This window comes from Narcine bancroftii, chromosome 4 (genome assembly GCF_036971445.1).
Source record: "Narcine bancroftii isolate sNarBan1 chromosome 4, sNarBan1.hap1, whole genome shotgun sequence".
Taxonomy (NCBI): Eukaryota; Metazoa; Chordata; class Chondrichthyes; order Torpediniformes; family Narcinidae; genus Narcine; species Narcine bancroftii.
In genome coordinates, this window is record NC_091472.1 from 245,206,896 (window position 1) to 245,228,921 (window position 22,026).

Below are 22,026 nucleotides of genomic sequence, written 5' to 3' on the forward strand. Positions count from 1 at the left end.
TATCCAAAAGGATCAATAGACACACACTTGGGAAAAAGAGGAAATGATTTCCACAGAAGTAGCCAGGCCATAGCACACAGTTGGAGCAGATGTTCACTGAGAGTCTAGAGTGGTATTTAATAGTAGCCTGTTACTAGTCATAAGTTTCCATTTGTCAAAAGGTGAAAGACTTGAGAGTCAACTGTCACCTCAGAAATGAGACCCCTCCTTGCTGAACAAGGAATACCCGAACAATGGAACACAGTTCACGTCACAAGAATTCAGAAAACTGGCTGCAGAGTATGGGTTTGTTATCACTACATCATCCCCATACTACCCCAAAGGTCATGAGTTCATTGAAAGACGAGCGCAAACTGTGAAACGCCCACTAGTTAAGTGTCGTGAACCAAAAGAAGACCCAGATGTAGGTCTTCTATCATTATGAGCAACACCTTAGAGGGCTGACATGAAGTCCCTGGCAGAACTTCTAAATGACAGGAGATATAAAACAACTCTGATAAGCAAAATACACCTTCCAGAAGACCAGGAGGAAACTAGAAGAAGACTGGCTGACACAAAAGTAAAAGTGTGCCACCATTATAACAAACATGCAGAAACATTGCCAGAACTCTTCAGAGGGGAGCATGTGCACATTCAAGAGCCGATGTTGAAAACATGGACCCCAGCAAAGGTCATCAGAGAAGCTGAGACACCAAGATCATATGTTGTCAAGACAGACTGGAAATCAGCTGAGGAGGAACAGAATTCACATCCTGCCAACACAAGCCTTCAACACAAATATCAAGTGAAGAGACCACTGCCATTAAGTTTGAAACATCAACACAGCAGTTGTCAGGTGAAGCACAACAAGCTACATCACCAGCACATGGACCAGCAACACAGAGCCCAACGGTCGCAGCCAAATCCACAGGATGGCGAAGCAACATACTGCAGCCAGTGCGATATCGATAAGAACTATTTAAAAATAGTTGTGTAAATAAACTAGTGTACAAGTTCAGTTACTCAAGTGCACAGGAAAGAAAGTGATAAAGAACACTAAATTTTTTCTTTATTTTTAGAAGGAAGGATGTTATATAGTCAGGATAATGTGAACTATTTTGTGAGAATACACCCTTCTCACTGTAGTAACTGTAGTGCACCATTGTGGGGCATTGATATATGTATGTGTGTGAGTATGTGAATATTTTCCTGAGATGGTGGAAGGCATCAGTTAGTAAACTCTTTTGTTATTTGAATCTTGCATTTCTAAGTTATTTAAGATGCCTCCTAAGTAACATAGAGACATAACATGGCCCCTGCAGATTCACAAGTGAAGTGCAGACTTTCTTGTTTCACTCTATTGCAATTCTGTTATATTTTTCAAAGTTGTGTTTATCTCAATGATGCTTACATTCTCATCCTGATGTTTTAACTATTAAAGCTGTATTTTCTAATGTTCTTTGGAGTAGGATTTGGCTTGAAGACCAGATATTTCCTCTCATTTAAACTGGGTTTTAATATCAAATTATTATGTTGAATCGGTATTTCAGTGAAGGATGTGGCTCATGAACCTTAGTGCTGCATTCTCACGCCTTTGGCAGGCCCGGAACTGTAGTCAGAAAGGAAATGTGATTTTAGCCAATGTGACTTTAGCCAATGTGACATAAAATAAAAAATATGAAGTCCATCTGGAGGGACTGGGTTTGGTTGCCTGCATGCCCACCGGGCTAGGCATGTGTCAACTGAGCAACGAAACAAAATTAGCCAGTTTTACTCAGCATGTAATATGCTACTTCTGCAAGACATTCTGAGTTCTGGATTTTGCCCCAACTCTACCTCAAACTGCATTAGGAGAAACAGGCATTATTTGAAGGGGAATTGTTGGCTGTGTTCATCTTTTTATAAACAAATTGATCTGCAATGGCTAAATGATCATGTTTTCATAAGGAAGCTAAAATTGACCTTTTCATGAAGTATGCTCAATGTAGGGAATGTTCCAACCTCTTATTTGCATGTGTATAGCACAGAGTATTTCTGAATGTGTGAATATGGCCAGAAGATCTTTTTACCTCAGAAACATTAGAGTTTGTCCTGATAGTTCAGCGAACAAGAAGATCTTGGTTTAACCTTGCACTGAATAATTTGACATAACTTGGGCAGATTTGCGGTATCTGTAATTTGAGCACAATGGCAGGAATAAGTTGAAATGATATGGGTCGATTTTTAGGATTATATTTTTTTTGTGGATTGTTAATTTCATTTTAACATGTGTATGCATGCGTGTGAAGATTCATCAATTATTGCCATCAAATAGTCATAATGAACGTAATGTATTAAATGACAGCCAGGGCAATGATTGATGCTTGATGAAAGCTTATCTGCCTCTTATTTCTTGCTGGGATTATCAAGAAATTTAAGGCAACAAGCAAATAGATTGCAAGCTAATGCAACAAAACTGAACAATATTTTTAGAGGTAAAAAAAAACAGTGAAACAACTTCACTTTTAAATGAGAAACTGTGCTCTAGTTCAGACTGAAATGATGCATCAATACAAGTTAAATAAGCATTTGTACAGTGCCCTCCATAATATTTTGGACAGACACTTTTTTTTCCATTATTTCCCCCTGTGCTTCACAGTTTAAAATTTGTAATCTAACAATTCACAAGTGATTAAATTGCACCTTCCATATTTTTATTCACGGTTGTCGTTATACATTTTGGTTTGTCCATTTAGAAATTGTGGCACTTTTATACACAGTCCCCTCATTTCAGGGCACTATAATGTTTGGGACATTTGGCTTTACGGGTGTTTGTGTGTACTCAGGATGTTTAATTGCTTCATCAGCGAAGGTATCTTAGCTTGCTTCTAAGATTTTGATCATCCTTGGAGTCTCCAGATGTCATTTTCAACATGACGACCAGAGCTGTGCCAAAGAAAATTAAAGAAGCTATTGTAAGGCTGAAAAACCAGAATAAAACAGTAACAGACATCACCCAAACTTTAGGATTATCAGAATCAACTGTTTGGAACATTATTAGGAAGAAAGAGTGTATTGGTGAGCTCAGTAATCGGAAAGGGATTGGTATTCCAAGGAATACCACTGTTGATGACAGAAGAATTTTCTTCATAATGAAGAAAAATCCCCAAACGCTTGTCCGACAGATCAGAAACACTCTTCAGGAGGCAGGTATGAATGTGTCAATGACAACTGCCTGTAGGAGACTTGTGGACAGAAATACAGAGGTTACACTGCAAGATCCAAACCACTAGTTAGTCACAGAAAGGATGGCAATATTATAGTTTGCAAAAATTAACAGAGCCAGCAGAATTCTGGAAAAAGGTCTTATGGACAAATGTGTCCAAGAATGATCTTTGTCAGAGTGATAGCAAGAGCAAAGTGTGGAAGCTTGCAACTTGCACTGTGCCTTCTGTATTTCTGTCCATGAAGTCTACTGTGGACAGTAGTCATTGACACATCCACACCTGTCTCCTGAAGAGTTTCTGATCTGTCAGACATACAGTACATTTGGGGATTTTTCTTCATTCTTGGAGAATTCTTCTGTCCCAGCAGTGGAGGTCTTCCTTGGTATGCCGGTCCCTTTCCGATTATTGAGCTCACCAGTGGACTCTTTCTTCTGAATGATGTTCCAAACGGTTGATGTTGGTAAACCTAAGATTTGGGTGATGTCTGTTACTGGTTTTTTTCTTCTTTTTCAGCCTCAAAATGGCTTCTTTGACTTTTATTGGGGGGCACAGCTCTGGTCGTCATGTTGAAAATGGCAACTACAGACTCCAAAAGGGATCAAAAGCTTAGAAACAAGCCTAGGTCACTTATACCTGGACTGATGAAGCAATTAAACATATCTGAGTACTCCAAATGTCCCAAACATAATGTGGTGCCCTGAAACGAAGGGACAATATATATAAAACATTCGGCAATTTTTACATGGTAATACCAAAATGTATATAAGTATCACTGAATAAAATCTGGAATGTGCATTTTAATTGCATGTGAATTATTTTATTGTAAATTTAAAACTGTGGAGAACAGGGGAAAATAAAGGGGAAAAGTGCCTTTGTCCCAAACATTATGGAGGGCACTGTAAGTGTGGCCTTTTATGGATGAATTGTGCACATTTCTGCTGCTATCCTGTTTCATGTTAGAGTGGTTGGTGGGGAAGAACAGTCAGTCAGGTGGTCTAGGAGGTGATCTTTTGACTTAGATGATTTTGTTTTGTATATTCCCAAGATCGTGTTATATGGCGAGCTCTCCACTGGCCACTGTGACAGAGTTGCACCAAAGAAGAGGTACAAGGACTGCCTAAAGAAATCTCTTGGTGCCTGCCACATTGACCACCGCCAGTGGGCTGATATCGCCTCAAACCGTGCATCTTGGCGCCTCACAGTTTGGCGGGCAGCAACCTCCTTTGAAGAAGACCGCAGAGCCCACCACACTGACAAAAGGCAAAGGAGGAAAAACCCAACACCCAACCCCAACCAACCAATTTTCCCCTGCAGCCGCTGCAACCGTGTCTGCCTGTCCCGCATCGGACTTGTCAGCCACAAACGAGCCTGCAGCTGACGTGGACTTTTACCCCCTCCATAAATCTTCGTCCGCGAAGCCAAGCCAAAGATATCAGTGTTTTGGGTGATATTAGTACATGCGTAGAGCATCAGGTAGCAAAAATTTAAATGCATGTTATATTTAGCAAATAATCTTTGTTCATCTCCAAAACAGTTATCTTGTATGTTGACTGTATACAAAGAATGTCTGTGGATAAATTTATCAATTTATAGGCTTTGTATTTAGTTAACAATTTCTGGAATCAATAACATCGGTCATGTTGATGGCACCAGAAAGAGTGGAAATCTTTTTTTAAAAAAAATGGAAATATCCAACATTATTAACTATTTATTTTCACTTTATCTAAATATTGTCATTCACCTTTTGGAAACATTGAGAATGTTATGAAACTATTTGTCAGTTAGTGTTTGATATGGTTTTGCTTTGGTCACAAATGAACAGCTTGTGTGAAAGCTCTCACTGTCGAGTCCTGTTTGTGGTAGATATCAGCAGGCTTCAATGTCACCTGAAGAACTGAGCAGATGTGATCAGCAGTTGTTCATAATAGAGGGAAGAGTCGTGAAGTCCTACGGCAAGGAAATTAGCCCAGGACATTCATCATTTACTCTGTTGCATTTTTCTGGATGCCATCTCCTGGATACGGGGAAATGGGACCAGTATAGATCGGTGGTCAATAGCTGGCACGTAATATTAGGTAATTTTCCTTTTCATTACTCTGGTTTATAAGGCTAACCATGGAACTCCGGTTAAATTTACAGAAGAGATCAGGGATGTTAGTGCCCACCAAACATGTAACTACAATTCCTTTGACTTGTAGCCCTCAGTTTATCAGTATCTTAAGATGAGAAGTGATCCACAGTCGTTGACAGGTTCAGCCTGAGCTGATCAGCACAGGTCATGCTGCTGGTGCAGCTTCTGTTAGTGTGGTGGAGCGCAGTGAGGTTGAACGTGTTTGGGCAAGGTGGACTTCAGCTGGGTCCAGTGGCTGATGGCCCTTCCCCAGGTCATCGTCACCAGCAGCTTCTGGGAAGCGGGACCAGGGCTCAAGGAGGTGCGATGGACGGTTGGCAGCTGGATACTGGGGCTTGGACTTGGCATCCAGAGACCCTCTACTGCTTGATGATGGGAACAGGTAACTGCGCCCATGGCTACTTGCTATGACAGTTACGTGGTTCGTGTTTGAGGTGCCAGCATGAACCTCCATCACTCACTGTCCCTTGAATTTGTATAACACCTTTCATTTCCATCTTCAGTACACAAATGTCCTGGAGAAACTCAGCAGGTCATGCAGCATCCATGAGATGTAAAGGATAACCAATATTTCGGGCCAGGGACTTCCTATGAATGCTGCACGACCTGGTGAATTTCTCCAGCGCCTTTGTGAATTGCACTTCACCCCCGCGTCATTAGACTTTCTTGTTTTATTTCCATCCTCAACACCTGGTGATGTTCTTCTGAAGCCCAGTCACTTGGATAGAGGGAAGCTATTTTTGTATTTAAGTGTAGTGTGCTGATAACTAGAAACCTCTGTTGGGACAGCTTCACACTATGAAATGCAGAGCTTCTAGCATTGCATGAGGGAGGGAGAAGTGTAGTAATTCTTTGCTACCAATGGTTATGAATGTCTGTTGTTTTCATATACTGGCTGAGGATGGAATACTGGTTGATGATCTTAGAAAATTAAAAAAAATAAATGACCAATTAAAAGAGAAAATAATTGACCTCATCCCATCCCACTATCCACAATCTTGTATAGTAAGTTTTTCGTATTTGAAATTATCTGCTCGAAAGAACTACTTGTATTTATTAGAATTCTTTTGTGGGTGTTGGTGCTTAAGGAATGTACTGCAACACACCTGGTTGAGCTTAAATCCTATTCTCTTTCATTATATTGGTGCAAAGTTACTTATTTAGGAGTTAATATCAAAGCTTTTTCACTCAGTAGACAAACTACTGGGACTTGTATTTTCTGCTTGCTTCTCTTTTTAAAAAAAAACGACGAGTGTATGGTAAAAGAAAACATCATAAAATTATATTTATTTTTGCTGAGCTGGGGTTTTTTTTGTGTGAAGAAAGCATTAGGTCGGCAAAACTCAACATCATGTTGAACCTGTTAGTGAGACCGTGCTCCATTTGGAGTAAAGAATGTCACACAATTCGTATCACCCCTTTAATAATGTTTAATTCCTCTCTGATAAACCATGTTCAATGTAATTAATTGAATTCCATTTATCTAGATGGACCATCGTAGGGGAAAATATCTGGACTGTGGCGGCTGTGAATATTCCACTGTCAAGAGTGGGAATATATGTGGCAATCTGCTTTTTAAAGTGCATCATGGAAAGTGTTAATTTTTGATACTTTTTCACAATTTTGGCTGATCAAATCACTTGTATCCATTTGGTTCAAAGATTTTTACAGCATGGAAACAGAGCCTTTGGCCTAACTTGCCACATTCACCATCTAAGATGGTTCCATGTGTCCTCAGCTGGTCCATATCCATCTAAACCTTTCCCATCCATGTTGCCATCCATGTGCCTTTTAAATGTTGTAATTGTATCTGCCTCGGTCACTTCCTCTGACAGCTCATTTCACATCCTTTATGAGGTAAAAGTCATTCCTCAAGTCACTTTTGAAACTTTCTTCTTTCACCTTAGAGACTATAATTATTTTTCTTTTCCCTTCATGATATATACTGTACCTCTTTAAGGTCAACTTTCAGCCTCTCGTGAACCATGGATAAAATTTCCAGCCTTTCTTTGCAACTTAATCATTCCAGTCCCAGCAACATCTTTTCAGCTTCACTCCCTCTTTCCAAATGCTGGGTGGCCAGTACGGAATGGTCTCACTAACATTTTGTAGAATTATAACATGATGTACAAACTCCGGTAGTGTACCTGTACCCCTAGGTATCTCTGTTCTACAACACTCGCCAGGGCTCTGCGATTTACTATACAAGTTCTGCTCAGATTAAAGTTCCTAAAGTGCAACAGCCCACATTTGTCAGAGTTAAATTCCATATTTACTTATCAATTTAATTTATTTTTCAAGTTGAGTAACTTCAGCAATAGAAAAGTGTATGAGGACAACAGTACATGCAAGTCTTGTAATAGAAAGTTAAAGGAGCAGTTTGCAGGTTAAAAGTAAAGCTTCTTAAAGGATGCAATGGTATATGTGGGAATTTTTTTGATTATCGAGTTTCTTAATTTGGTATTGTGCATTGACATTTCCTTGTTAAGATAGCTTCTATGATGCCCTTTGATAATTGATCACCAGTTTTAAATTATGAAGTATTATGTAGAAGAAATAGACTTGAAAAGGCAATTTGAATATGGTAAGAACTTGTTAAATTAATGCCATATGTTTGAAGTAAGAATAATGGACTGTTATTGAAGGAAATTATGTAGGCAGGAAGTTGATAATTGTTGCTTTGTTGTATAAGGCACCACGGTTGGTGTAACGATTAGTGCAACATCTTTACAGCGCCAGCGATCGGGACCGAGGTTCAAATCCTGCACGGACTGTAAGGAATTTGTTTTCTTTTGGAATATTTAATTTTTGATTTTATCAACAAACAATGCCAAATTATCAATAAATCATTAAATTATAATTAAATGTGAATCGTTAATACCTGTTCCAAATATGACCCTTATCCTCCCTCCCTCAAACAAAACCCCAAATTAAGAACAAAGTAAAAGGTAAAGGAAAGGGGAGGAAGCAATAGAAATAAAGAAAAAAGTTGAGGAAACAATAGAAACAAAGAAAAAGGTAAAGGAAAGGGGAGGAAGCGGTAGAAATAAAGAAAAAAATAAAGGAAAGAGGAAGCGGTAGAAATAAAGAAAAAGGAAGAAGAAAAAGAAGAGAAGGAGGTGTCTAGATCTGAAATCCAATTCAACAAAGAAAAGGCCTAATTATTTTTATCTAAATTTCAAATAAAAGGAAGAAAAATAAGTAGAATAAGTATCTTATTTATTAAGTATTCAACTCTACATTTTTTGAGTGAGGTTCCCATACCTACAAAAACACATTTTTTCCTTAAGTTGTATGTAATTTTCTCAAGGGGAACACAACTATGCATTTCAGTATTCCAACGGGCAATTTCCAAGAGAGAATCAGACTTCCAGGTAACTGCAATACATTTCTTGGCCACTGCCAATGCAATTTTAAGAAACTCTCATTGATATTTGGACGGCCTCATTTTAGGTCTTGCGTCCATAATATTTCTAAAAGAAACAGTTCTGGACTTGGAGGCACTTGTTTCCCAATAATTTGATTTAATAAAGTTCTTAAATTTCCCCCAAATAGTTTCAATTTGGAACATGACCAGGTGGAATGTAAAAAAAAAAGTACCCATTTCTTCCTTGCATCTAAAACATATATCATCAAAATTAGGATCTAATTTATGTATTTTTTGTGGGGTAAGATATAGCTGATGCAAAAAAATTATATTGCACTAGTTTATATCTTACATGAATTGTGTTGGTCATACAGTCATAGCACAAATTCGACCAGGTCTTATCATCAATACTAGTAATCAAATCTGATTCTCATCTTTGTTTTGATCTAACTCCCATTGAGGAGTGCTCAATTGGATTATAGAATACATAACTGATATGAATTTCTTTGTGGTTCCCTTTCGAATTAGAATCTCCATTTCACTGCACTCTGGTAATGTCATAGTCAGACCTAATTCTTTTCTAAGAAAAGCTCTTAATTGAAAGTAACGAAAGATTGTATTGTTATAATGTTATATTTATTTTTTAATTGTTCAAAGGACATTAATTGCCCTTGTACGTAACAATCCTCTAGATAGCTGATCCCTTTATGGAACCATGTTTGTACAATTAAATTATCCATCGTCAGAGGAATTAGTCTATTTTGAAACAAAGGCGTTTTTGGAGTAAATTTTTTTCTTGTACCAATTAAATTATTCATTTTATACCAGATACTCAAAATGTGTTTTATTATTGGTGTTTCTTTTCCAGCTATATTAGAATTAACAATCCATTTATATGTAAAATCTGCCACTCTTTCCCCGACTTTGTGCAGTTCAATTTCTACTCATGAAGGCTTATCTCTTCCATCAAAGAGGGAAGTGTCAAATTTCATTTGGCCCACCCAGTAATAATATTTAAAGTTGGGATGTTGTAATCCTCCCTTATAGTATTTCCAAGTCTGTAAGGCATTTGTACGTTCTCCCCATTTCCCCAGGGGTCTGGTTTTCTCCCACTTTTTGAAACATACCAAGGATGTAGGTTAATTGGATGTAAATTGGGCAGCATGGACTCGTGGGCTGAAATAGCCTGTTACTACGCTGTATGTCTAAATTTAAATTTAAATATAGCCTAAAATAAATAATTTTTCGATCAAATAATGTTACGTCGAAGTAAATCTGAGGAATGATTACTTTCTTTCTATTTTTAATTTCAGCAAAGAGCTAATCTCTTTTGAGTGGAGAACCTATGTAAAAGCACCAAGAATGGTGCTTTAATGATTGCCTTGTATACAAAAGATTTTCAAAAGTAAAAGAAATGCAAACATTTATTATGTAACATGACAACTGAATATTTATTTATCTATTATTTTATATTCTTTTTCTGTCTTGGCATATGGTGATCATCATTTAATATATGCTGATGAGGTCGGCGTATCTTCTATACCTGTGTGGGTGCAGCAAATAAGAATTTTGGTGCATCTGTTCATCACATTTTTTGGATAGCACAATCAATATTATTTAAAAAAAATCAGAAGAGCATTTTAACATTCATTTATCAAAAAAATATGTTTTGAGTCGAGATGAATATTGGGAGAAGAAAAGCTGTGCAATATATTTTGAACATTTTCTTGGTCAATGATGATCACTTCCATTCTGATTTAGTGGATTCCAAGTTGACTTGTATGGCCTATGTGGAAACAGCAGGGGGCCGAAGGGACAGGTGGGTGAGTCGCACGATGTGATGCCTGCTTTTGTGTGTTCCCAGTACGTGCCCTCGCTTCTCCCTAAGTGACTGTGGCCGAGAGCTCCGAGGAGTCACCGAGACTCTGTGGTGATATGTAATTACACCACTAGGTCACCAGGGGTCATCCCGGTGACCTTGTATATAAAGTAGTCCAGAGCTACAGACTTGCCTTCCAGAGAGACAAGACCTTGTAGAGTACATATTAGTTTATTAAAGCTGTCTTATACTTGCACTGCTGGTGTGGTTATTGTCAGTACAGACTCTATTGTAGTTCTTCAAGGAAGTTATAAATGTCTCTTTTCCCCTGCCCCCCCTCTCTCTCTCCCTCCCCTCCCCCCCACCTCCTGTCATGCAGCTATGGTGTGCAAGTCTAAGGTGAGTTCTGATTCCTGTCTGATTATCCAAGCCACAACTTCTATCACCCTACCCAACTCTTCAAAAGTTGTTGATTTTAATGAAAGTATATAATTATGGTTAAAAAGAAATCAATTTAAAATGGATCATTGAGTTCAGAAAATATATTTATAATTTTTCTAGATTGTTTCATAAAAACAAGATATTCAGCTTTACTCCTGCACAGTGTTGCAACCCATAACGTTCTTGGAATGAAGCACTGCTAACTTCCCATGGGGTTTATAATTCATGTAATATTTAGCATTGCAGATATAAATACTGATAAATCATTTAGTGCTCTCTCAAGTAAGAGGAAAATGGCAATATTATTGTTTGAATTTCTTTCAGTTGTGTTTAAGCAATGTATCTACTTTTATCAATTTTTAAAAATTACAACTCTTAAAAATAATAAATCTTTCAAAATTTCTTTGATCTGTTTTAAAATATATTTTGCTTAATTGATGGATAGGTGGTGAATTGAGAGTTTGAAGTGTGGTAATGTACTGAAACTGAGTCCACGGAAATACAGTTGTCATTGTTTTAGTCATAAAATAACTCTTTGTTTAAAAAGGTTATTGATAGACCTGTCAGAAATATTGGGAAGAGTCTGCATTCTTTCTTAAATTTCTTTGTAAAAAAGGAGCAAGATTGGACAAACTCATTTGATGATTTTGAAGTTTCATTTAATGTCAAAAGTTAAATTCAGTACTTAATTAAATAAAAAATAAAACTAATGGAGTTGAAGTAGTTGAAAAATCTGGGATTGTTCAAGTTTCTTATCATCCGACTACAACCAGACAAAACAGCATTTTTCCAGACCCCGGTGCACATACATACACAGAATAATCACAAAATCATATAGATATAATTTTAAATAAATGTATATAAATATTTTGGAATGATTTACTCAGTTGCAGGATTATCTTGGAAAATGCAGTTTTCTTGCTTTTTCTCAATATACCCAGGGAAAAAAATTCCATAATCCATTCCCAGTGGAATATCGAGCAGACTGGAAGTAGGCATGAATTGGCGTGTTGCCATTTTATTACAATTCTCAATGCACTGGAAGTTGATGTAATTTCCTGTTGACATTCTTCAAGAGAACAAAATCTCAACTCCAAAGTCAGTGGAGAGATTCTATTGTCAGTAGAAGTTCTGTTCATAAGTGGGTAAGTGAAAGAGAAAATACAGTGTAATACGGCTGATAAACTTAGTGATATCACAATTTAACTTTGAAATAAATAGTTTCTTACAGGGTCCCACATCTTTGAAAACAAATGTGTACTTTCAAAAAAGACTTAATGAAAACTTGGCTGTTCCACAAGTTATTTTCTTGGTAGCCTTTTACTTTTTCTCTCTCTTGGTCTCCTAGAAAACTTATTGGCTCGAGGTTTCTGTTGAATGTTGTTAAAATACACTGCTTTATCTCTAGATTAAAAGCAGTTCAACCTGCTATAATCTGAATCCAATAAGTAGCCTTATTCTAAGAAGTATTTGAAATTTACTCGCATTGATCCAGAAGAATCTGAGTAAAATGTGCATCCCATCAATTTCACCTTTATGTTTTTGTTTCCAAACTGTGTAAAATAAATGTACTTTTATTGCAGAAGAATGTTTCTGGCAGAGGCCTGTGAATGACAAGGTTTGTATGTAACAACAAAGTCTGCTTTTAATTAGCTGCTCGCTTGTTTTGGAAACTGATTGTTAACTTGAATGGAATTTTTAAAGAGAGCAGAGAAACCTATGCATGATCAACACGATCAGTAGTTGTCAGGCCTCGTTAACTTTGGAAGAAACTCTGGACTTTTAGTCTCAAATTCATGTGTGAGGAATTAGTGATATTTGAGTTAAACAACAGCCTGTAGATGCTGTGATTGTAGTTTAATACACAAAAGTGCTGGAGAAACTCAACAGGTCACACAGTGTTCTTTGTCAAGGTATGAGCAGAAAGGAGGCAGGTGCCTGAATTAAAAATAAAAGATATTTTACTCTTTTTGTGAAGTTGTGTAACAAAGTTTTTTAAAAAAAATGGTTAATATTTCTTATATTTATCTGTTATGGCATTTTGAAGTAATTCCTTTATGCAGCCCTGATGAGAACAGGGAATTATGACTGTTTGTAACTCCACTTATAGTTTGCACAATCTTCTGGCAAGCTTCATGAACAATTCTTGGGAAAACTGCACGAGAGAAGAGATGATTAGCAGAACAGGGAATGGGTGATGTAATAACCAAACTGGGATCAGAATCTTGGCAAATCACACATCTGAGACTGGATAGGGCTTTAAACTAAGGAGAAGGGGGTGGGTTCAATGGAATGGAAAAGTATAGATAAACCTGCTGAATAAAAAGGGACAGAAAATTTAGAATAGGATAAAAATTTAACCCTGGTCAATACGGAGACAAATGTGAGAAGGGTGGTGAATACAGGACTGAAGGTTTTGTATTTAAATGAACAGTGTACAAGATGAGTTTAAAGGGCTGTTTGAAATTGGCAGGTATGACTCCTCTGTTGGCACAGCAGAGTCATGCTTGGAAGAGGATCACAGCTGAGAACTCAGTATCCAAGAATTATAGATCCTATAAAAAAAGACAGGCAGGTGGGCAGAGAGGGTAGGTGGCACTGATAAAAGATGAAATGCAAACCTCAGTGAGAAAGGACATTGGATCAGAGGATGTGGAATCATTGTGGGTAGAGTTAAAAAACTGCAAAGGTCAAAAAGACCCTGCTGGGAATTATAAATAAGCCTCCAAATAGCAACCAAGGCAAATTGGAACACGAGTTTGAGAAGTTATGTCAAAAAGGCAATGTTAAAGTGGTCATGGAAGACTTTAATATGCAGGTAGACTGGGAAAATCAGGTTGCCTCTTGATCCAAGGATAAGGAATGTTTATGTGGTGGTGGCTTAAGACCAGTTGGTGGTTGAGTCCATCAGGGAAAAGGCAATTCTGAATTCCATGCTGTGCAATGAACTGGATTTGATTGGGGAATTCAAGATGTGGAACCCTTTGACAGTGATTGCAATTAGAGAAGAATAAGCTAAAATTCGATGTATCAGTTGAGTCATGATAACTACAGAAGCATGAAAGCGGAGGTGGCCAAAGTTGATTGGAAGGGGACCCTAAAAGGGAAGATGGTGGAGCAGCAATGGCAGGAGTTTCTGAGAATAATTTGGAAGATACGGAATTGATTCATCCCCAAAGAAGAAGCATTCTGAAGTGGGGGGCGGGGGGGGGGTGGTGGTAAGGCAACTGTGGCTGACAAGGGAAGTCAAAGACAGCATAAAAGCAAAAGAGAAAGCATATAATATTGCAAAAATCAGTGGGAAGCAAGAGGATTTGGATGCAGATTTCTAACATAGAGTGGAGGGCCAGTGAGATGGCAACTGCCATTGATCTGTTGTGATGATAAGAGAATTGAAGAGGGCCTTGATCCATCCTGAGATGGATCCTTGATCCATCCTGATCTGCTCCAGAACCAATCCCTTGTCATCATGGTTAGATGTCAGTGCCACTGGCTGATTGGCATTGAGGCATGTTACCTTGTTCTTTTTGAGCACTGGAAGAATGGAAGTTATTTTGAAGCAGATGGGGACCTGCAACTATTGTAATGAGATGTTTGAAACTCCAGCCAGATGGTTCGCACAGGTTTAAAAGACACTGCCAGGTACTCGCTCTGAGCCAGTCACTTTTCAAGGATTCACCCTCCTAAAGGTTCTGTTCTTGTCAGCCTCAGAAACTGGGAACACAGAGTTGCCAGGGGCTGTGGGCTTGTGAAGATGCTTCATTGTTTTTACTGGCTTATTCAGCAAATCATGATGCATGGGATTAAAGGATCCTTGGTTGTTCACAAAAAGCAGAAGGTAGTAGTGGATGGAACATATTCTATCTGGAAGTCGGTGTCTAGTGGCGTTCTGCAGGGATCTGTTCTGAGACTCCTGTGCCTTTTAACTTGGTTTTTTTATAAATAACTAATGAAGAAGTGGAGGGGTAGGTCAGTAAATTTGCAGATAGTACAAAGTGTTGTAGATAGTATAGAAAGTTATTGTGGGTTTCAACAGGATATGGTTGGGATAGAGTGGCATAAATATGTGGCAGAATGAGTTCAATCGAGGTAAGTGTGAAGTGATGCACTTTGGAAGGTTGAACTTGAAGGTGGTTGATGGCAGGATTCTTAACAATGTGAAGGAACTGAGAGATCTTGGCATTCAGGTCTATAGATCCCTCAAAGTTGTCATGCAAATTACTATGGTGATTAAGAAGGCCTATGATGTGTGGGCCTTCATTGATTGGGGGACTGAATTCAATATCCATGAGGTAAAGTTTCTGCTCCATAAAACTTTGGTTAGACCACTTTTGGAGTATTGTGTTTAATTCTGGTCACCTCATTATAGGAAGAATATAGATGTTTTGGAGAGGGTGTAGAAGAGATTTACCAGGATGTTGCCTGGATTAGAGAAGATGTCCAATGAACCAAGGTTGACAGAGCTAGTAGGGTGACAAAGAATGAGCAGTGACTTAATAGATAAGATTATGAGGGGCTCGGGGTGGATAGCCAGCACCTTTTCCCTGGGGTGACAATAGCAAATAGCAGTTTAAGGTGAGTGGAGAAAAGTTCAGGGTAATGTTAGAAGTGAGCATTGCTGGGGTGGTGGTGGAGGAGGCTGGTACAATAGGGACATTCAAAATAGGGACATTCAAAATAGGGACATTCAAAATAGGGACATTCAAAATAGGGACAGTCTTAGATAGGCACATGGATGTAAAAAAAATTGTCTTGTAAGGTAGGAAGAAATTAGATTGTTGTGGAGTTGGTTTACATAGATTAGCATAATATCATAGGCTGAAAGGTCTAAACTGTTCTGTAAAGTATTTAAGTCAGTAACCACTTGTTTGGTTGGTGAGGCGTTGTCATTGAATTTGACTGTGCCTTGTCCAGCATTCGGAAGGAACTAGTGTATATATTGACCCACTTGATGAATATTGTTTTTCTTTTTAACATGTCTTTTTGTTTTTACTTATAACATGTACTTAGAGTTATTGATTGTCTCATGATTGTTGATGGCGTGACCTCTGAGGGGTAGATTGTATTTGGAAGGGTTGTGGCTGTCTTGTGACAGCACTACCCCCTGCCAAGTCAGAGGACTCGCCAGCTGCCAATCAAAGTTTGGGCCCGCACCCACCCATTAGTGCACACCTTGCCAATAATCCATGTAAATTACCTGGACTGGACTCTCCCACCTGCCTGTACTTAGCCTTGGGCCTTTGACTGTTGTAATTGGATTAACCCTCCTGGCACTGAGCTATTTTCCTGCTAACAATCTGGACCCTCCAGCAATATAAAGGTGCCATGTGTTCTTTGTCCTCTCTTTTTGCCAGCTTGGGACCTGCTTCACTCCAGGCCTAGAAATGTGAAGGGTGCTGGAGAAACTTTTGGTAAGATGTACACTGTTAAAAAGGTTGGGAGCATTTAATTAGTGATTAGTGCCCCTTGTCGCATAGAGCCATGCCTGCACTGAGTCAAGGGGTGGTGAGGCATTGTAGTGATTTTTTTCCTTGATCATTATATGTACCAGTTCATTGTGTGTGTGTCTGTATTTTGTTCCCACACTATTTTCCCCACGTTATTTATTAATTGTCTGCTATTACTTTCCCCACGGCTTGTGTGTGTGTGTGTGTGTGTGTGTGTGTGTGTGTGTGTGTGTGTGTGTGTGTGTGTGTGTGTGTGTGTGTGTGTGTGTGTGTGTGTGTGTGTGTGTGTGTGTGTGTGTGTGTGTGTGTGTGTGTGTGTGTGTGTGTGGTGTGTGTGTGTGTGCATGTGTGCGCTGCACCTGTTACCATTTCCCACACTTGCCTTCTGTGAATAAAATCCTGCCCCATCAAAACTGTCCAGAGTCCTTGCCTTTGAGATCGACCAAATCTGTTTCCTCCTCACAGCACCACTGTATCATATTCATTCAGATCCATCAATGAGTCCTTGAACATCTGCTATTGTTCTACGGGAGTTCTTTGTGCCCTTGAAGAAGAGTTGAGTGGATTTCAGTGTCTTCCTGGACACTTTCTCCATTTGAGGAGTGAAGAGCCTGGGATTCCCATGGATTTATGAGAATGTTACTTTTTGTTTATCCTCCTTTAATCTTAGGCCATGATGGATCTTTGACATTGAGCTGTGAGGATTGAGAACTGAAGACTCCAATAAACAACAATGGAGATTAAAATATCTACCCTCTGTGTTCGCAGTGTCAAACACGTTATGCGGTGTATAAATGACTTGCAATATCTTCCAAAAGTCCTGATTTTCATACAGGGGTGTGGACTGCCACACCTCAGCAGCAATCAGAACCAGGGTGCGAGAGAGTGCCAAGGGCTCTGACGGCTTTGTAATCATGTTGAGGTTTGGATCTGGAGCTCGGGTTGCCAATGGTTTGAACTGAAGGCTGTATGGGAGCGCTGGATATGAACCTATGGACACTCGGTGACTCTGGGGGACTCTCTTGCTTCTCTTTCTCTGATGGTAAGGGACACTGGGCAATTTTTGCTGATAGCGAATCTTTGTCTGCCTTATGGTGGACTAAAATCAATTTCATCTCATATTGCACCTTTATTACATGATAATTAAAAGAATCATGAATATTGAAGTGTTAGTGACAGCAAATGGAAGAATCTAGACCAACCAATTACCCTGGGGGAGCTGATGGACTCTGTCCATTCCTTTGGTAAAGAAAATCTCACGGAAATGATGGCTTACCGGCTGAATTGTACATGGCTTTGTGGGACTGGGTGGGCCTGGACCTGCTGAAAGTATATAACAGTATGCTTCCTGCAGGCAGCATGTTAGACACCATCATCACCCTCATTAGGGGGAGAAGGAGGATATCAAGAATTGGAGACCCATATCAGTGATAAACGTTGACTACAAAATCCTGTCCAAAGCCATCACCTATCAAGTCAAGTCTGCCATGGGGCAGATGATCTACCCAGGCCAAACCTTCATGGTCCTGGGCAGGAAAAACTCTGACAGCCTTGTTTTGTTCCGAGGTAGCATTGCCTACATGCAGGACAGTGAGGTGAATACCTGACTCATCAGCTGAGACCAGGATAAGGCTTTCAGCTGGATATCACACATGTACGTAATGGGTGAACTCTCCAAAATTAGCTTTGTGGTGGGAATCTGGAATTGGATTAAATTGATCGACATGGACATCCAATAGTGCAATCCAAATTAATAGGTGGGGAACATATAGTTTCCCCAACAAGTATGGAGTCGGGCCAGGTTGCCCTCTCTCTTCAGTCTTATTTGCATGCTGCATAATTTGTTGAATCCATCAGGAAGGATGAGGGCATAAGAAGAGATCACTTTGATGATTACCTTCATGTATGGCAACATCAGGCTGTGTGTGAAACCAAAGTATGAGGGCATCATCTGTTAACTGTCTCAGGAGTTGAGATGGGTCTGGCCCCGATGCTGCACAATGTTCAGTAAGATGGACTTTGCCACATCCACTATCCTTCAAGGACAAGTTTTTCCAGTTAAACACCTTGGACCACAAGGCCATCAGGCAGTAATCAGCACAGAACATTCTGCAGACACTGAGAGACGAGGACTCGATGGACACTCTGGCAGACCGTCCAGGTGCGCTGGCATAACGCCTTGTCGCCAAGTGCTCACAAACAAGCACCAGAACTTGGCCTGGATGGCCTCCTGGTCAGATCCTTTCTGTACGACTGGAACATCACCCACAACGCACACTATCCCCGAGGTGACTGCTGTGGAGTGGAGGCAGTCGCCCACCTCTGCAGAATGCAAATTTGCTCAGAGTATCCGGAGAAGGATGCAAGGGGACTTATCACAGTCCAATCCCAGAAGCAGCAGTGCAAAGGACTCTGATTTACAGACTGTCCTTGGGGACACACAGAGTCAGACGTCCAGAACTGCTGGAACACCATCAACTTGGTGAAAGATGCATGTTGGTCTGTCTTCCTGGAGATGACAGTGCAGGAATGCTGCTGTCTGGCATGTTCCAGGCTGCAGAGGTATGTGCTGAGTTATGTTCTGAGGCTGGTGTAGCCAAGGTGAGGGCGTTGTGGAGAAGGGCCATAGTCTAGATTCCTTCCATTACTGGGCATTGAGAGTTAATACCGAGGGGAAGCCCCTCAAACAACAGAGGAGGAAGTAACGACAAGTGCTGGCAATGGTGTAAACAGAGATGAAAGAACAGTGATGAAATGTATGGGTATGCAACTTGGCAGGGTGGGGTGGGGGGGGAACTTCGAATGATTTTCCTTTTGTACATAATTTAATGTGAATAAAGTCTGTTTTTGATTAAAAATATCTTTGTCCTATGGATGCTGCAACATTTGCTAAGTTCCTTCAGCACTTTCAATATTCAGTTATAAATAATGTGCTAAGTAAGAGATCTTATGTGAGTCCCTGAGTTTGTTGTTTAGGATTCTGATGGTGGAGAGGTAGCAACTGTTCCTAAATCTGGTGATACGAGTCTTTTGGCATCTATGCCTTTTGATGGCAATGCAGAGAACCGAGCATGTCCTGGGTGGTGTGGATCCTCAATGATTGCTGCTGCTCTCTGATGGCAGTGTTTGATGTAGAGGGTTTGTTCAATGCTGTACTGGGCTATGTCCATTTCCTTCTGTCGGGCTTTCTACTCCGAGGTATTGGTGTCCCCTTACCAGGCCGTGATGCAGCCTGTCAGTACACTTTCCACTACACATCTGTAGAAGTTTGGCAACATTTCTGATGTCAGACCAAATGCCCGCAAACTCTTGAGGAAGTAGAGGTGCTGTTGTGTTTATGACATGATGGCATTGGTGTGTTGGGTCCAGGAAAGGTTCCTCCAGAGAGTGACTCCCAGGATTTTAAATTTGTTCACCCTCTCCTCCTCTGATCCCCCAATGGTCACTGAATCGCACGCCTCTGATTTTCCTAAAGTCCACAATAAGTTCCTTGGTTTTGGTGACATTGAGTATAAGGTTGTTGTTGGTGCATCATATATAACTAAGTTTTTAATTCCCCCCCCCCCCCAACATATTTATTACAATCCACTGTTGTGGTATTGTTAGGAAATTTGTAGATGGGGTTGTTTTTGTACCAAACTACACAGTCATAAGTGTGAAGTGAGTCGAGCAGGGTGCTAAGAATCCACCCATGTAGTGGTCTGGTACTCCTGGAGATTTCTGCCCTGACTGGTGTCTGGAAGTGAGAAAATCCAGGTACATAGTAGTGTATTGAGGCCCAGCTCTTGGAATTTGAGATCACATTTCAGGGGATGATGGTGTTGCATGCCAATTGTAGTCAATAAAAGGTACCCTGATGGATGCATCTTTGTTATCCAGGTGTTCCAGGGCTTTGTGTAGAGCCTCTGAGATAGGACTGGCCTAAACCTATTGTTGTAGGGAAATTGGAACAAATCCATGTTGCTGCTCAGACAGGAGCTGTGATGCTTCAACACCAGCCTCTCAAAACACTTCATAATTGTGGATGTTAGTGCCACTGGTCGGTAGTTATTTAGGCACGTTACCAACCTCTTGGGTATCAGTACGATTGAAGCCTGTTTGAAACCAGTGGCTACCATGCCCTGCTGGAGTGAGATGTTGAAGATATTCGTGAATATGTTAGTAAGTTGGTCAGCATAGGTTTTCAGTACTTGGCCAGGTACTTACTCTGACTGGAGGAGATGACAGTCCGCGCGTCATCTTCAGATACTGACAGTTCTCCAAACTTGCAGCTTAGGTGGGAAATCCCCGGGTTATCTTTGACTTGTGCACTGAATCTATAGCCGCCTTCAGGTGTTTGGACGCAGATAATGGGCAGATGCGGCTGGGGTAGTGCAGCTGGGACATTCAGGTGGCCTCGGAGAAGACTCCTTTCTGTCACCTGAACATGTCGGCTGAAGGAGAGCCGCATCCGAGCGAATGCCGGCTCCTGTGGACTGTGGCCTTAGTCATGGCTTGTTTATGGAGCATCTTGTAGCAGCACTACATGAAAATAATGGAAAAGATATAAACTTTAATTGTCGTCCACAAAACAGTTGTTGGTTTGTTTTCACCAGGACAATATCTCTGCGCGTTGCTCCCTATTGATGTATCCTTTGCTCTTGATCAATGATAAACCAAAACTCACAGAAATTCTGTCATAAATTATCAGATTTAAGGACGCAAATGTTGAGTTTGAGTTGAGTTGACGCAAATGTTGAAGCTCATGTAGAACTCTCTCCAGAATGCAAAATTCAATATGAAAGATTAACTGCAACTAATAAGCCTTCCTCATTCTCTATAAACTGACACCAAACTGTGGCTGGCGCGGGGCTACAGAGCTGCAACGGCCGGTGCGGGACGTCAGGGGCCCGTAGTCCCGCGCTGGCAAGTTGTCAGGCAGGGTAGGTGTCAGTGGGCTGACTTTCAACAGCCCACCTGCTGCAAGACACCTGAAAGCTGCTAGCTGCTTTGCCTTGCCTAGGGGGAGTGCTCCAAGCTGGAGAATATTACCCCCCTGAGGAGGGTTAGGTAAGTGCTCCTCGGGGCCAGGTTCTCCACTTTCAGGTGGCTTCCTGACAACTGCATTCGGTTATTTTCGGCGGCTTTCCATTCGGGTAATTCTGGCCACTTGAAAGCATCTTATAAAAGTCACTGTATATGTGTGAAAATGAAAAAGTGTATATCATGGCTAACGTGTTTTATGGTGTGAAAAATAAAAAATAAAAAAAATTAAAAAAAAAGAGTTGTAGTGATAGAGTGCTACCACCAGGAGGAGTGAGAAACAGAGGGTGCAGCATCTGGAGAATGTTGCATCTTGGGAAGATTCTAGACGGATGCTTCCACGTGAGGTCTGGGGTGTGTGTGTCTGTTTTTAGTGCTGGTTGCTAAATTAATAAATCTAGTTGTTTTAAAAAGGAAAAAAAAAAGAAAAAAAAAAGCATCTTATGAAACAAAGGCACTTTGATGAAATTGCTTCCACTACACAACAACTGAGGTCAATGGATTTTATCAGGATCTACTACCTCAGCCTGAGGAAATATCAGTAATAAAATAAGCACAACCTCCCATGTTTCAGCATAGTCTTTAGCTCTCTGAAGAGATGATGGTTTAAGGTC

The 22,026-nt window shown here is 40.1% G+C and overlaps 1 protein-coding gene across 2 annotated transcripts in view; it reads left to right on the plus strand.

Annotated features, from left to right (window-relative positions):
* LOC138761815 (E3 ubiquitin-protein ligase HECW2-like) overlaps window positions 1-22,026 on the plus strand; it is a 333,777-nt gene that overhangs the window by 13,855 nt on the left and 297,896 nt on the right. Inside the window, exon 1 of one of the 2 annotated variants that reach the window (XM_069934589.1) lies at window positions 12,008-12,088. The exons of the other annotated variant lie outside the window; for it this stretch is intronic. The gene's annotated coding sequence lies outside the window, so the exon portion shown is untranslated. Of the gene's footprint in view, window positions 1-12,007; window positions 12,089-22,026 lie in introns of those variants that run through there. 2 annotated transcript variants of the gene reach the window in all.